This window comes from Trachypithecus francoisi, unplaced genomic scaffold (assembly GCF_009764315.1).
Source record: "Trachypithecus francoisi isolate TF-2019V2 unplaced genomic scaffold, Tfra_2.0 Lachesis_group11, whole genome shotgun sequence".
Taxonomy (NCBI): Eukaryota; Metazoa; Chordata; class Mammalia; order Primates; family Cercopithecidae; genus Trachypithecus; species Trachypithecus francoisi.
In genome coordinates, this window is record NW_022681456.1 from 42,045,911 (window position 1) to 42,062,567 (window position 16,657).

The 16,657-nt window shown below is 37.0% G+C and overlaps 1 pseudogene across 1 annotated transcript; it reads right to left on the minus strand.

Annotated features, from left to right (window-relative positions):
* Positions 1–735: 735 nt before the first annotated feature.
* Positions 736–1,295, minus strand: LOC117090994 (annotated as a pseudogene). Its single transcript, XR_004440198.1, has one exon. The product of XR_004440198.1 is annotated as a 60S ribosomal protein L23a-like (transcript).
* Between the last annotated feature and the right edge of the window lie 15,362 nt (positions 1,296–16,657).

The following is a 16,657-nucleotide window of genomic DNA, read 5'->3' on the forward strand; positions in this document are numbered from 1 at the left end:
AGACCACACTGAGATTGCAGAGGTCAATGAGGTTAGGAATGCTGAGTTCTGCCAGTGTCTTGCTGTGTGGTCTACAGGAAAGCTATTTAAACTTTCAGCGTTTCCACCTTCCCATGTATGGAAAAGAACTAATAGCACTTAAATATTTCTTAGAGTGTTGCAGTAATTAATTCCTCTGAAATGCTTTGAAATAAGCATCAAAGAGATTCACTTATTTGCTTCAGCTTTTGATTTTATTTGTTAATGAGGGAAAACATTTCGCATGAGAGAAAAAAATTATTGACAGAGCAATGCTAAAATTCTATGCATTATATTAAATTCATTTTACCTCATTTCATTAAGATTATTGTAGGAAATAGGAAGCCTTCTTCTATGTTGTCTGGTTGTCCACAGGGATGGCCACAGAAATGGTGATCCTTGTAGCTATCACCACCCTTAATTACATATCTGGCATTACACATGCACGATTATATTATGATGTATCTTTGGGAAGTTTTCATGTTAAAAGGCTTTCCTGATACTGCTTATGGCTGACAACATTATTTAACTGATTGAAATGGCTTTTTCTGGTAAGATATTTTCAAAAAAAATGACATAAAACTCATACCAGTTTTGATCATGGAGGACATTCATTGGCTTATTTAACAGTAACGTTCAGGGGTGATAGTATTAGTCAGCTTTCACTAGGTTATGCTATAGAAAAAAATCCAAAATTGTTGTGGCTTACTACAAACATTTCTTTTTTTTTTTATGTTGAAAAGATACATATATATATATTTAGAATTAGGCAGCTGAACTCAGTTTAGATGATCCCAATTTTGTTGGCAACATCCAAAGCATCGTAATCAGGAGCCAGTCGAACATATGCCTTTTTTCTCTCCATCAGGCCGAATCAGGGTGTTGACCTTGGCCACATCAATGTCATAGAGCTTCTTCACAGCCTGTTTAATCTGTGTTTATTGTTGATTGGCTTTAACATCCACAATCGACACAAGTGTGTTGTTGTCTTCTGTCTTCTTCATGGCAGACTCAGTGGTCAGCGGAAACTTGATGATAGCATAGTGGTCAAGCTTGTTTCTCCTGGGGGCGCTCTTCCGAGGATATTTGGGCTGCCTCCGGAGTCGCAGTGTCTTGGGCCGTGGGAACGTGGGTGACGTGCGGATCTTCTTTCTTTTGTAGCTGTGGACACCTTTCAACACCGCCTTCTTGGCCTTTAAAGCCTTCGCTTTGGCTTCGGCTTTAGGAGGGGCAGGAGCTTCCTTCTTCGCTTTCGGCGCCATCTTGTGACTACAAACATTTCTTTGTCTTACGTGTTACATGTCAGTACAGGGCTCTGTTCCATGTGTCTTCTTCATTCTGGGGTTCAGGCTAAAGGAGCGGCCCCTACCAAGGATATGTCAGGGCATAAAACAAAGTGAATGTACTGGTGACAATGGTAGAATTATGTATTGACTTTTAAAGCTTCTTCTCAGAAGTCATGTGCATTTTCTTAAATTCACATATTATTGACCAAAGCAGGTTTCATGACAAAGACTGATGTCAAAAGCGTGGGTCAGTATAATTCTTAGTGGGATAGGCAGTAAGTACTTTGGAGTGATAATGTACCATACCACATAAAATTCAGGAACAGTTTGATTTGGGCCTGGCTCTATTTACCTGTGAGTCTCCACCCTATTCCATTTACTGGCTTTGACCTCAGACCAGCTTTCCTCGTGGTAGTAAACTGACAATCATTCCAAGCCTTATCCAGAAATCATCCATCAAAAGAAGAGAACTTCTCTTTTCTCAGCCATCAGAAAATATTTCAGGTGCCATTTTGATTGGGCCCACTTGGTCACATATTAAAAAAAAAAAAAAAAAAAAAATCATTGCTGTATCATTGCTGTAGCCAGAGAAGGCCAAACATTGATTGTCTAATACCTAGGATTGAGATCATCCTGGGTGTCTTAGACTAACAGGATACATCCTGAACCTGGAATTAAGGTCTGTCTTACTCATACCACATTGTGGCAGGGATAGAAGAGATGCAGGGAACCAATCCCAGATGGAGAATTCTCAATCCACTTTGTGATTGGTCAACTTTTGATGCCTCTCCTTTGTGATGGTCCATTGCTCTGCTCGTGCTTAAGTTCTGGGATATAACTGCATGATATTATTAAAATGTCCTCATGAATGGTTAATTTAGTTTGTGAAAGATTTCTATTGCTTGCAACCCAAAGTGTTACTTGGTAAAGAAATATAGAAGTCATGGAAAATTGTTACCAGAAAAAGAATGCAATGTAAATGAAATGAAAGAAAATAAAATAGAGCTTGGTTGGAATCCAAATCCTCCTCTTGCTAAGCAACTTATAACAGGTTATTAACTTTGCTAAGCCTATTTCACCATATTTAAAAAGAGAATAATGGACTTATAAAGCTTTTGGCAAAAATTCTATGCACTCGTGTATATATAAAGGTCTTTCCTAGTGTAGAGCAATGACTAATTAACATGGGGTGTTTTATAAACTGTTAAAAGAGTTTAGAGATGGTAGGGGTCAGAGCCTGAGGGATTAGAAAATCTCTGTGGAGAATGCAGCATTTAAGCTTGAGTTTAATGTCTGCATAGAATTTCCACATGGGAAATCTCTGAGACAATAGGTGAGCATCAGAAGAATACAGGATTGTGTCCAGTAAGGGTGCAGAGGTAAGAAAATACAAGACATGATCAGAAAATGGGAAATAAACAAGTTAGTGCTGAGAAATCTCTCATTCATATCTCCCTCCATATTTTGTCTGTTTCTAAAAAACAACCCTTTTACCTCATCAGTCAGGTTATTCATACTCATGACCAAGGTTCGGCTACAGCCTCCTCTGCGGTACTTCTTCAGTCTCTGCATAAAAGTCTACATTCATACTGTTCATAAATGGTTGCTTATTCAAACAAGGCATTTTGAATACTTTTATCTATTTTTCCATGCTGTTTCCCTTCTTCCTCATATGTTAATATTTCATCATTTCTAACACACTATGGGCATGAATAAAAAATATATACCTTTATTCAAAATGTGCATAATTATACTTTCTGCTGACTTAAGAGGAAAAATAACTTTCTAAATGGAATTAATTTCATCCCCACATGGGCAATTAATAATGTATACTATGTACATTACATAGACTATTCTTCATTTAGGGAATGACACAAAATTTATTTTTTTCTAATTAAATTTTGCTTTGTCCAAAAGTGTGTGTGCATTATTTATTGCTGTGTGCTTGAATTCAAGAATGAAAAGAATTAAATACCCTCCCTACCACAAAACTGGCTTATTTACTTTAACAGTCTCTGTCCTTATGTGATTAACATGAGCTGGAAACATTAGGGAGCCAACTAATTCTACAGATCACTTCCTCATCAAAATAGCAAATGCAACACTTCCCAAATCTTCGATATAGAATATATCAGTTCAGTTTCCTGCACTCCGTGTCTCATTTTTTTCTAACCTTTATAATAAATTTTTCATTCTTCTGTTTGAAATCTATTTCTCATGGTTTGCTGGTAATCTGAAAGGCTTTGCATAGTAAATGGAACATGTTGAGCTTTTAATGTAAAAAATTGGGTCAAATTTATGAAAATGGGCATAATAATCATAGATAAAAATAAGTGAAGAAAAGTAAGGGGTACATTTCTTTTATAAAAACATTGCATTTGACATTCTATGTCTGGATTTTGTTGTTGCTGTTCTTGGTTTGTGTGTTTGTATTTGTGCAGGAAATTTTTAACCACTATCAAGATTCAGTTATGTTGCAATTGCTGTCTCAGCTCACGGAGAACAAAGAATTTCTGGTACAACTCTGGTATGATTCTGATAATTGAGAGAACTTTGAAGGAAGGCCCACAGAAAGTAAGGTATATGTAAATCCCATCTGTACAATGGTTAACTCCCCAGACGTTTCTGCATTCTGTTAAAATATCTCTGCAGTTTTTTATGCCAGAAAATCGCCACGTTTTGTTCTCACAGTATCTCGGTTTCAAATGAAAATCAAAGGTTTTTATTCAATGAGATCAGCTGGTTCCACTTGGACTATATCAGTCTGATGTAAAAAAAGAAAAAAAAAAGAATATTCAACAATTATTTAGAGCAAAATAAACAAGATTTAAGATCATGTGTCCAATCACAGAAAGTTCTGATTTGCATCACAATGACTTCAACATTAATTGGTTTTAATTTCAGTTCAGATGTCATCACTTGGAACTACCAGGAATAAAATATAAAAATTAACTGATACAATGCAAAATTTTATGACTGGGCATTCTGAATGATATTTGACAATATAAAGAAATGGAAAACCTTAGATGTAGGAAAGTTTGTCTGTTAAATGTAAAACTGGAAGAAAAGACAAGTTTCCTACATTCAAATTGCAATCCAGAAAAAAGAAGTTGCTGCAAAAATAAGTAATTGTCTATAATAAGCTAATTTATGTTTGCATTTGAGAAACTAAAAATACTAAACTATAGGAAACACACAATAATATGCACTTGGGGGGAAATAGACTTTTTTAAAAGCTTTTTAAAATTGCCAAAATAATTCATAGATCCACCTATAAAGATATTTAATGCCTCGATTTTCCCACAGAATGCCATCCTTATTAATGGTGCTTGAGAATACAAGTGGCTGGGTACAATATGCAGAACACTCTAATAAAACTCCCTGCTAGCCCATCTTTCCTCTCCCTCCACATATACTGCTAGGAACTCTTTTGAGAACTAAATGAGATAATAGATACACAATTGCTTTGTGAAAGGTCAGATGGTAGTCTAATTTACCTTGCTTTGCCACAGAGCTGGCCACTGCTAAGTATCTTCTAAAGAGCCTGATGGAGTACATTCTGCTTATATCATTATTTTGCCTCCTGACAACTCTTAATGATGATTGTAAGTACATATGCCTTTTAAAATGGAAGTGCATTGTCAATTTTATACTCAAATAAATAACCCCTTAGGCACGTGATCACTTCGGTTGCCAATTTCTCAGATTTGTTTATTTTTCCTATTGAAATGGCTAGCTTTGCAAATTGTGCGCCAGGTGTAGAGGTACCAGGTTTTGAATAACTGACTTAAGTGTTACATTCCAGGAAACTTATTAATGTCCATCATTTTATTGTCAGCAGCACTGAGAGCACCTTTCATTGGGCACTCTCCCACTAGAACTACCCTTTTCACTTCTGCTTTGTGAGTGGTTGCTCTGGGGCAGCTTCATGGGCATCCTATGGTGCACAGTTTTCCCCCTTGCAACCAGTTACCTTCTACTCTGTAACTCATCCAAATGCTTTTCCACCTACTCACAATAACATCGTGCACCCCCCCATCTCCACCCGTAGCCTGACATTTCACTACTCAGAGACGGCTTAATGCCATCTGCAAACTGGGAGAGTCAATTTAGAGAAGTTGTGAAAATGTAAAATATAATTGATCTTAGCATATTTCCAGTAGAACTTAGCTCTTAACCCTTTTATATCTCTTGTATATTCCATGGGAAGCAGATTTTTCTCTAAGTTTATTTGGTTGTTTGTTTCTTTTTCCTGTGACTTGAATAAAAGCTGTGGAAACCCTAGGTAATATAATTTTTGAAACACATTACTTGATATCAAGCAACAAAGCTTCATACATTTTAAATTGATTTGTTTTCAAAAGTAACTTTAACACATGTAAAGTATTTTATACACTTTAACACTTTTAAAGTATTTCATAATTAAAAGAGCGTCTATTGAAGAAGATCTATTGTTAAATCAAGAATTGTTCTCAGTCTCTACATTTAACCCTGCAACAAACAGAGAGATCACTGTTACAAACTTCACTGCTGAAGCGGTAGATTAGAGGTAATGTTAAGTTTCTTACCAGGTACACAAATGCAGTAAGAGATGAAACAACAATTTATATCCATGGTCTGAATACTTATCAGTTAAAATTAACATGACTGTAAGTACAATTTTTAATTTTTTTCTTTTTGACAATAATAAGGCATATATATCTTGCAAACATTCGAACAGCATGGAAGTGGACGAGGTAAAAAAAAAAAATGTGAAAATTCTGTTTGACACACACAAAACTTTCAGACAGTAATTTAGGTGACTGTTGAAGTCAAATCAACCTTGGCATTCAATTTATTTTTTATAATTTACCGAGTTGTTTAGAAAATAGGCCATCCTAACTCTCAGACAAATAGGAGTGCAACCTTGTATTGTATATGTGTGTGTATGTGTGTGTGTCTACACATGCACAGGTGTGAGTTACAAGAAAGAAAACCCAGTGCAGAGCTGAGACCATCTGAATCATTGACCTGCGTTTTCAAGTTCAAATACAGTCCCAGCGATGGTAAGAAAGATTTTTGCCTTAAGGCTTGCCCAAAAATGAATTAACCTGGCAGCAAAAGTCAATGTGCTGGCGGACTACAATGTATTAAAATTTAGTATATAACACATTTGAATGTTTGCCTTAACAATTAATGCAGTTAAAATATTAAAGTGGGATCAAGTGTCAAGGGACCTCTCCTAAGAGCTATGGTTCTATGGAAAACAGTTTTAAAATCACCTCTCAAAACATCATGTTCACAACTAAAACCCTCTTATTTAAGAATTGTAATCCTTTCTAACCTTCGCCTAACATGTAGATCTTCATATCAGATAGTCAGCAAACATCAGATATCAAATGTGCATACACACACACACACATACGCATGCATACACACACACACCCTTATTCCTCTGAATAATCTGTAGCCAATACAAACCCTAAACATATTGATATATATCAAATACATTTTAATTATTGGATCATAGAAAAACACAGGAAATTCCTAAGCCAGTGGCTCATGATGGACAATAGCAAAGGTAAGACTATCCTATGGAATAGATAATTTGTACAAAAGGAGGATATGACTAAAGTTGGAGATAAATAGCACATATCAGGTAATGAATTCAGGGTTAGTTTTTAATATTTTAATCCTTGATAATAGTACCCAAGATTGTCAAACTTCTATTTTTTGTGAATACATCTTCTTAGTATAAACAAATGCTCAACTGGTGATGTTACCTTCAACACTTATACACCCATATACAAAATGGCTATTTTAAAGGAGGTCCAGTCTTGGAAATCATAAACTTGAATTCAGTGAGAAGCAGATATTATTCTTCCTGTGACTTGAACTCAGAACTATGAATAAGTCCTTGAACTGAGCCTTTAAGTAGTTTTGCCAAATGATTAAGATCTGGTGAAGAAGCTACATTGATGCAGACAATATGAGGTGTGCCAAAATACAAAAGGGAGATCAATCTCTTCATATTTTTTAAATGTTTGCCTCACAAGAGTTGAGGGATTTAATTTCCACCTTTTGAATCCTGTTGTGTTTTTCTGGTAAGACTTAGTTCAGCTTTTATTATTCATTTCTGTGGCGGTACAGAAAGAACTGCAAAACTGAAAAAAAAAAAAAAAAAATACAGGCACATAAGGAACTAATTCAACCCAGGGCCCAGTTAGGAATAAGGGAGGATCTTGGTTCTGTGCCATATGCAAAAGTGAGAGGCAATATTTAATTTTGCCTTTGTGCTATTTAATATGCCATCTAAAGTAGTCCTTTCAAATCACGGTTCTCAAGTGGGTCCTCCAGCTTGCTAGTGTTACAGGAAGGTCCACAGCAACCTGCAGAAAAGTACGAAAGACAAGTCACAGAGGGAAAAGACAGTTTTGAAAAACTTACCTTGCACTATAGAGATGTTAACTTGAAAAAGAATACTTTTATATTATGACGAGGCTTTTTTTAATAGCATTACCAAGAAAACTGTAGGAAGTCTGAGGAACCTTCACTCTTTAAAAGCAGTCTGTGAAATAAAAGATTTCAGGTGATGCAGATAGTTTTATGTACACCGCTGATTTCACATGTCACAAGGTTTAACAACATTGAAAGAGGGAAATATAGATCCATGCTCCCTTATGCAAAATTCTCAAAGTCAGATGTGTTTCAGAACTCAGAATTTTTCAGATTTTAAAAAGACAGTCTGGGTGCAGTGACTCATGCCTATAATTACAGCACTTTGAGAGGCCTAGGCAGAAGGATTGCTTGAGGTCAAGAGTTTGAGACTAAGCTGATCTTGAGTTCCATCTCTACAAAAATATTTAAAAATTAACTGGGCATGATAGCACATGCTTGTAGTCCTGGCTACTTGGGACCCTTAGGCAAGAGGATTGTTTGAGCCCAGGAGGTCAAGGCTGCAGTGAGCCATGATGGTGCCACTACCTTCCAGACTGGGCAATAGAGTGAGAACTTGTCTTAAAAAAAAAAAAAAATGTAAAACGATAATGTAGGATATATGTCATTTTTTGTGTAACACCTATAGCAGTGTTTGTGGGGAGCAGCACTTAGTAATTAAACAGATCAATACAGCAAAATGTACAAATATTCACTACAATGGAAGGAAGAGCATAAATAACCGCATTTCCATCATGTCATGGCATTTTGCCGACAAATCTGTTCTTAGGGCTTTCTGGATTTAAGAATTCTAGTTAAGAGATTGTGGACCATCATTGCCTACTGGTTTTCCAGGAAGCTATGCACATCCACATTCTTTCCCGAAACTTACAGGTAGTTTCATGGAATGTCTTAGCGATCGCTGAATTAGTATCTAGCATGCTGCCTAACTCCTAGTGAAGAATTTTTTTAATTGAATTTCTTTAGTAAAAACATCATCATCAAGAAGATAACCAAAATAACATCCTGGGGGAAATACTCAGTCAACAGTGACTTGAAAAAAAATTAAAAACAAAAATATGAGGTTTTTTTCACACACTGCAATTTGGTTTTGGTTGAAGTAGAAGGCTAAAGTAAACAAGATCTGCGTTTCACACGGGATCAGGTCCCCAGGTATTTGGATAACTGTGCTCTCTGCAGTCAGTTACAGGTTCACACAGTCCATCCAATTTAAGACTTAAAAAGGCCAAACTGAATGTGTTAGAAGTGTTTTTCATGCCTTCAGATGGCAGGAGGTTACTGACATCAGGATACAAGCCAAGGATTCTTCTTGTAGCTTTCTTCTTGGAGCTTTGTGAGGTTTTACTGTAAACATAAACCTCATCAGCTAAAATCTATTTTTTTTTTAAAAAAAAGAACACTATGGAATTTTTTCTATCATATATCACCATAAAACAACAGTAATCTTTTCTGATTAGCCTTGATGATATTTGTCCAAGCAGTATCAGACTTTGTCTTGAAACATGTCTCAGAGAGCAAACCTCTTTTGGTCTAACACAAAACAGATTATGCATCCAGAATTCTCACTATGTACTTTCAAAAATGATTAGCTTTACCCACTCTTTTTGAAGGACTCTGGAGAGATGCCCTCTTCTTCGGTCTGGGACTACTAGCACTCTCAAACCCGAGTGGCTGCTGGGCATGTTCCTTTACAGAGCCATATTCTAGAAGTGCATTTATCATCAGCTCTGGATTTTGACAAGGTCTAATGCATTTTCTCTGAAATCAAAATTCTTGTCTCTCAAAAATTATAAATATTTACAGGAGATAAAATGTTAATTCAGGGATTTATATGTGTTAGGAGTAAGTAGTACTTCCACTACTTACTCCTTTCAGACCATTTCTGTTACCCTCCTGTCATGGTATTTCTAAATTAGCCATCTGCTTCATTCTGTTGTCACTTTTTCTTAGAAATCTCCTCTGGTTTCCCTTTTCGTAAACAAAAAAGATATGTATTTTATTTTATTTTTTTCTTATCTCACTTCATGGCCCTTCATCCCCCACCTACCCCAGGTAAACCTGTGCTTCAGCTTCACCAGATTCCTTGCCTCTCTAAAAACACCACAGCCTTAATTTTGTCCCTTAGTACATACTCATCTTGCTGTTTGTGATCTGTTCCACTCCTCAGTCAAACTCATATTTATCCCCTAGGAAACAGTTCAAATGTCATCTTTGGAGGGAAGCTTTTCCCATCCTCCTCCCTCTGGGATCTTAAAACACTTTTTACATCCTTCTATACACCCTTAGTTTGTCCCTGTTATGTTAAATATTCTGTTGTATTTCTCCCACTTCTTAGTATTTGTTATGCCTTCTCCTGAACATCTTATATTGACAAACACAGTTTTAGTGCTCTATAAATATATCTTGATTACTAAAATTTAATGCATTTTATGAATTAATAAGCAAATTTCTTTTGAGGAGGTTTCAGCTCACAACACACTGTTTAATAAGGAACTCCATGGAATCTCTTTTGAACAAATAAATATTTTTCTTTGTGAACACAATTTATGCTATGAGATAGTGTCATGTGATTTCTGTGCAAACAGTACTATCTGTCATAATAAAAAGATGTACAGATCTTTCTCAACAATTGTGTTTTGAAAAATCCTGATGCATGACGAAGAGTGATCCAAGTTCTAGGAAATGCCAGCAATTAGAGATTATGACAATACCAAACACTTGTGCTAAACAGACTACCTTGAACATTGCACACAATTCATAAACTATATGGTGCCTTAAAAAACAGTAGCAAAGAAACCAGCTAGACCCTGACTTCAAAGCAGAGCTAAGCTCAGTGTCCTTGTGGTGCACATTAAGCCTGTACATGGAGCAAAGGTGTGTTTCTCTTGGCTGTTTTCTACTGTCATAAGGCAGGATGCAGGACTCCCTGAGGTGCCATCCCATTCTGCCCACTCTCTCTGGTTTCTCAATATAAAGATTCAAATTTTCCTCTATCTCTGGAATATTGACTTATTGACTTATTTATCTTCTATCATGGCACCAATGCTGCACTACCTTTATTACAGTGCCTTTATAAAATCTAGAGGTCAGGTAGTGTTATTTCTCCAGTTTGGTTATTTTTCAAAATTGTCTTGGAAAATCTAGGTCATTTGCATTTTCTACAAATTTTTAAATCAACCTTTCAAGTTTTTTTTAAAGCCTTCTGGGATTTTTATTTTTTTATTTTATTTTATTTTATTTTTTTGAGACGGTGTCTCACTCTGTCAACCAGGTTGGAGTGTAGTGGCACGATCTCGGCTCATTGCAACATCCGCCTCCTGGGTTCAGGCAATACTTCTGCCTCAGCCTCCCAAGTAGCTGGGATTACAGGCACACACCACCACTCCTGGCTAATTTTTTTATTTTTAGTAGAAGCGGGGTTTCACCATGTTGGCTAGGCTGGTCACGAACTCCTGCCCTCGGGTGATCCATCTGCCTCTGCCTCTCAAAGTGCTGGAATTACAAGTGTGAGCCACCACACCTGGCTACCCCTTCTCTTTTTTATCTTTCTGTGAATCACTACTGTCTATCCCTTCTTCGAAATTTCTTTTCCCCATTTAATTCCGTGGGCAATATTTTCCCGGTTTTGCCCCCAACTCCTTTACACCAGCTGTAAAAGCTGGCATGATATTTCCTAAAATGTGTTCCAGAGAACACTACGTCCTCAGGTTATTAATTGCCTTAAAACTACATATAACAATAATAAAATATAATAAGAAAGACATTAAAATGAGTTTGGGCAACACGAACGCAAGATACTTTGCTGTGAAGTCTTTAATATATTAATGTTCATTATGCATTATTTGGCAAGGGTTATGATATATGGCTTTTACCAAACATACTGGTTTTAAAAATCTTATCCACAGGGAGTTTTGCAGAAACATTCAGAAATGTTTTTCAAAACACCAAGATGGTGATATAATAACAAGCAATGGGGTATTAAAAATTGCCATGCCTAGCCAGAGGAATCTGAGTAATTCTGGTATCTTTCCATTCCTCAGTTTACTCATCTGTTTTATTCTCCTACCATGTTTCCAATTTTTTCTGTAAAATTAGATTACATTTTGTTATGCAATATAATATTAATTCATAATTTATCATCTTTACTGAACTACACATCTTTATAACAGTTACAATGATCCTGAAATTTCAGCATCATATTACTTCACATGAGAGATATTTTCCTCTGAGCAGTTAATGAGATTACTTTTGGTTTATGATGTGTACTAAAAATAATTTTAGGAGAGAGAGCAGGGGTGAAAATGGTGTTAAGGAAAGCAAAATCACCTTAGATGAAAGCATAACTCTGAATTACAAAACTATTTCAACCTTCCATTGTGTGGTCAGAGGGAAACACTGGACCTCAAAGTACCAATTATGGGTTACAGCTGGCCTGTTCAAGATGACTAGAATTACTCTGCATTAAGGATACAGACAGAACATTGTGGTTAGACTTGGAGCTAGATATGCACTTGAAAAAACAGTTGGGTTAAACCAAACTCCCTCCACCTGAAAGGAGGGTGACTTCAAACTCAAGTGAAAGCATTAGTTTCCAGTTAACGTGACAGAGTGGCCTGCCTAATCAATAATGAATTGCATTGAGTCCACAGGCCACTCTGCCTTCCTTGATCAATATGGTTTCTGACATCTTTATGGAGTGCTGCCAGAAGTGATGCTCCCTAATTCCCAGGGGAAAAGTTGGCAAGAGACACCAAGGTCTACATTTAAAAAACCAAGAGAGTAGACACTATTATTCGGCATTTAAGAGCCAAGGCAGGAGGGAGGAAGGAAACAAGCTGCCATTAATTTAATATTCTATTTTTCTGTGATGAAAATTAAACACAAGAGCATTTATGCTTGATAAATGAAGAGGGGTAACAGTTTATATTTTGTGTTCATTTAACATGTATTTAATGAACTTTCTACACTGGTTTTTAACTGGGACTTTTTGACTCACATTTTGCTTACTATTTACTTGCAAAATAAATATGCTTTCAATTCAGTTTTAATATAGAAAAGTTAGGTATTTAAAATATGAAATGAATATTAAATCATTTATGTAGAATCAAAAATGTGAGGTACAACACAGAAGGAAATACAGTTTTTACTTATAAGTATGTAAAGATATTTGATAGTTGTGCTGCCTGCTGGGTGTTTTAGAGCAATAAAATCTTCTCTACTATTTTTTGCATATTTAACCACAGTAAATGGCCTAGAGGTCAGCCTGCTCAGCTGCCATAGTGTAGAATCTTACAATATCTCAGGAAGACAAAATACCTTTCTTTCTAAAATCCTTATTCACTGTGATTTTGATATGAAAGATGTTACCAAAGCGTTGGGAGAGATTTCCATTGGAAAAGCTGATTATACATCTAGATCCTCAAAAGTATGCTTTAAGAAATTCATAGTTAAGGGATTAACATCTCAGAGCATGTGATGAACAATTTTATGAGTCAATTTGAATTGACTACCATACTCAGTTATTCCATTAACCACTAATCTTGATGTTGCTGTGTAGGTATTTTGTAAATGTGATTAACATGTACAATCCTTGACTGTAAGTAAAGGAGATTAATCTTGATAATTTGGGTGAGCCACATCCAATCAGTTGAAAGGTTTTAAAAGAACTGAAGTTTTCCTATAAAAAAAAAAGAAATTCCACATGTGTACTACAGCCTCAGCTCCTGCCTGAGAGTTTCCAGCCTGTCCTATTGAGGACTTGCCTAGCTAACCCCCATGATAAGCCAATTACTTGCAATAAACACAGACACACACTCACACACACTATATATGCACATGTGTGTTTACAATTAGATTTTGTGTCTAAAATTGAAATACATGTATTTTCTTTCTGCTGAGAAATAATTGTACGATATAATTGTATGTGTGTGTGTGTGTGTGTGCGTGTGTGTGTGTGTGTGTGTGTCACACTGGTTCTGTTTCTCTGGTGGAACCCTAACTGATAGGGAGCACATACCACGTACATTGTCCAGCACTTCTTCAAAGACACTTTTCCTGCTCATCCTGAAGTCTGCAGCCTGTCCTTCTCATCATTATCTAGCACAGCATCCTGTTTATCTTCTTCCTAAAAGTCATGATAATCTGCAAATTAAAAAATAGTTAACTATTTATTGTCTTTCTACATAACTGAAATAAAATTTTCTGAGATAAAGCACCCTCTCTCATTCACTGAAATATCCTCAGGATGTAACAGAGTGCACGGATCATAGTAGGCGCTCAGTTTGCTGAATGATTACAATATAGAAGCCTTCTCACATTGAATCTTCATAAAGTCTCTGTCGTATGAGGCCTATTATCCCATTTTATATACCTCAGGAAAAATAAATGATTTGTCTCAAATCGCACAACCGATAAATGATGGATCTGGAATTTTAAACCAAATTGTCCTATTTCCAAATTCATTCTGTTTCCCTTATAGTATATTGCTGATTTGGTCTTTTTACTGAACTGAAATCCTACAATGTATCAGCCTCTCAAGCACTATGCAAAACACCAAAAAGAATCATACATAGTGTGATCAGAGATGCCTATAAATAACGTTATTACTCAGCCACTTGCATGCCCATAGAAGAAGCAGTTATATGGGAGTTACTCCTGCTTGGGAGCATGGGAGGAGGCATCAGGAGAAGGAAGCCATTTAGGTGGGCCTTTAGTTTGTGGGCTGACATTCTGAAAATCAGTTTAGACCCAAGACAATATTGGCAAAGACATAAGAATATGCGGGTTAAGGATGTTTGAGCAATGGTGAAATTGAATCATTTTAGGGTGTGAGATATGTGAGAGGGAGAGGATAGACAGGTATCTATACTGGCTATGAAATGGACTTAAAGTCTCGACTTAATCCTATGTGTAGTTGTGGTAGCTGTGGTAGGCCACGCAACGTGTTTGTTTCATATTGTAAATGTAAAATGTCACTTAAAGATCATTAGCGAGGTTGATCTTTGAAGGTGAAGAATTTTTTTTTTTTTTGAGACGGAGTCTCGCTCTGTGGCCCAGGCTGGAGTGCAGTGGCGCGATCCCGGCTCACTGCAAGCTCCGCCTCCTGGGTTCAGGCCATTCTCCTGCCTCAGTCTCCCGAGTAGCTGGGACTACAAGCGCCCGCCACCTCGCCCGGCTAATTTTTTGTATTTTTAATAGAGACAGTGTTTCACCGTGTTAGCCAGGATGGTCTGGATCTCCTGACCTTGTGATCCGCCTGCCTCAGCCTCCCAAAGTGCTGGGATTACAAGCGTGAGCCACCGCGCCCGGCCAAAGGTGAAGACATTAATAACCGTTTAGAGCAGAAGATAACTCTCGTGGGGCTCTTTTAGTGTGTTATTCCAGTCCTCCAAGAAACAGATACTGAGACAGGGTTAAATATGCAGAAATTGCATTAGAGAACACAACTGTAAGAGAAAATGGAGACAGAGCTGGGAAATTTGAAAAAAAAAAAAAAAAATGCAGGTTTGATCCCTGGCAAAGGAGAAATTGAGTAGACATGTTCTAAACTGCCATATCATCTACAGAATGTTCAGCCAGGCCATCGGAAATCCTTGAGTGAACACTAAGCATCAGAAGAGTTTTGAATCTTCCAGGAGGACCTGCTTTTGCCTTCCTGGCCTGGTCAGTAACTAACTGGTCTTGGCTTGTGGGAGGCATTGCAAAGCAGTATCTGTTCTCTAGCCAACAGTGCTACATGCTGTTGAATGTCTGTGAGACACAGTCTTTGCTTACACACTTCACACGATGTGTGTCCTTGCAGAATTAAAGCACCTTTCTGCCATAATTAAAGCTTTATATTGGAGTCTTCTTGAACATTGTTATTCACTTTTGGAAGTGGTAGGTGACTCTTCATGCAATTATTCCTCAACAAAAAACTAATAAATTTATTTCACAATTACAAAGTTCTCTCATGGTGAAAAGCTGAGAGTGAGTTTCCATTTAATTGCTTATACTTGAAGATACATTCCTTCCCTTGTGATAGGAAGACAAGAGCTGCCACATGGCAGCCTATGGAATGGGAAAGGAGAGATCTAGATAAGAGAGTGAGCACTTACTCAGCATCATGTTCTCATCGAATTAAATCTTTTCATATTAGTCATTATTTTTGTTCCCATTTTACTAAGTAGAAACTGAGACTCAGCGAACCTCATATAACTAAAATGGATCAAAGTCAATAGTGGTTGTGTTCCCTCCTCTGTCCTATGCTGCTTTTAGATCCTTAATGTAAAGGGTGAGTGTGTCATTTGAGGGAAGGGGCGGAAGAAAGAGATTAATGGTTCACAAGACAGAATATCACTTCTTTCCTAGGTCAGTGCTACTGCCTTTTACTAGGAGGGCAGTTTTGGAAGTCTGAACACAGAACCAGTGGGGAACGAATAGAAACTGGGTGAGCAGCATATAGGAGGTAATATGATTAAGAGGCTGCCCCAACAGCTATTGATCCAGCCTTGAGGAGACAGTCTACCTCTTTCTCCTTCCCTGCAGATTGATGTAAATGGATTGAAAAATCTGAAGCTGCCTTTCAGATGTGTTTTCCCAGGAATCACCCCTGTGAATCTTCCATCTTCTGAGGTTCATTAGTGACTTATTACATTGGTTCATATCAATACAATATGACCTTCACACTTGTCTTTCATTCACTGGACAAATTCTTACTGCTTACCAGCTGATGTTTTGTATGCTATGCTAGGAGCCTGGGCAAGGCAGTCAGTAAGTCAGCCTTGGATCCTATCCTCATAGAGGCTATCCTCAAGTCACTACAGCAATTGTGCTTGCCAAAACTGGCTTGTAACTTTTTCTGCATTTATTTTACATTTTTGTGTAACTATGTTACTTTTTGCAGTATGTATTTTTGGAGAATATTAATAAACACACAC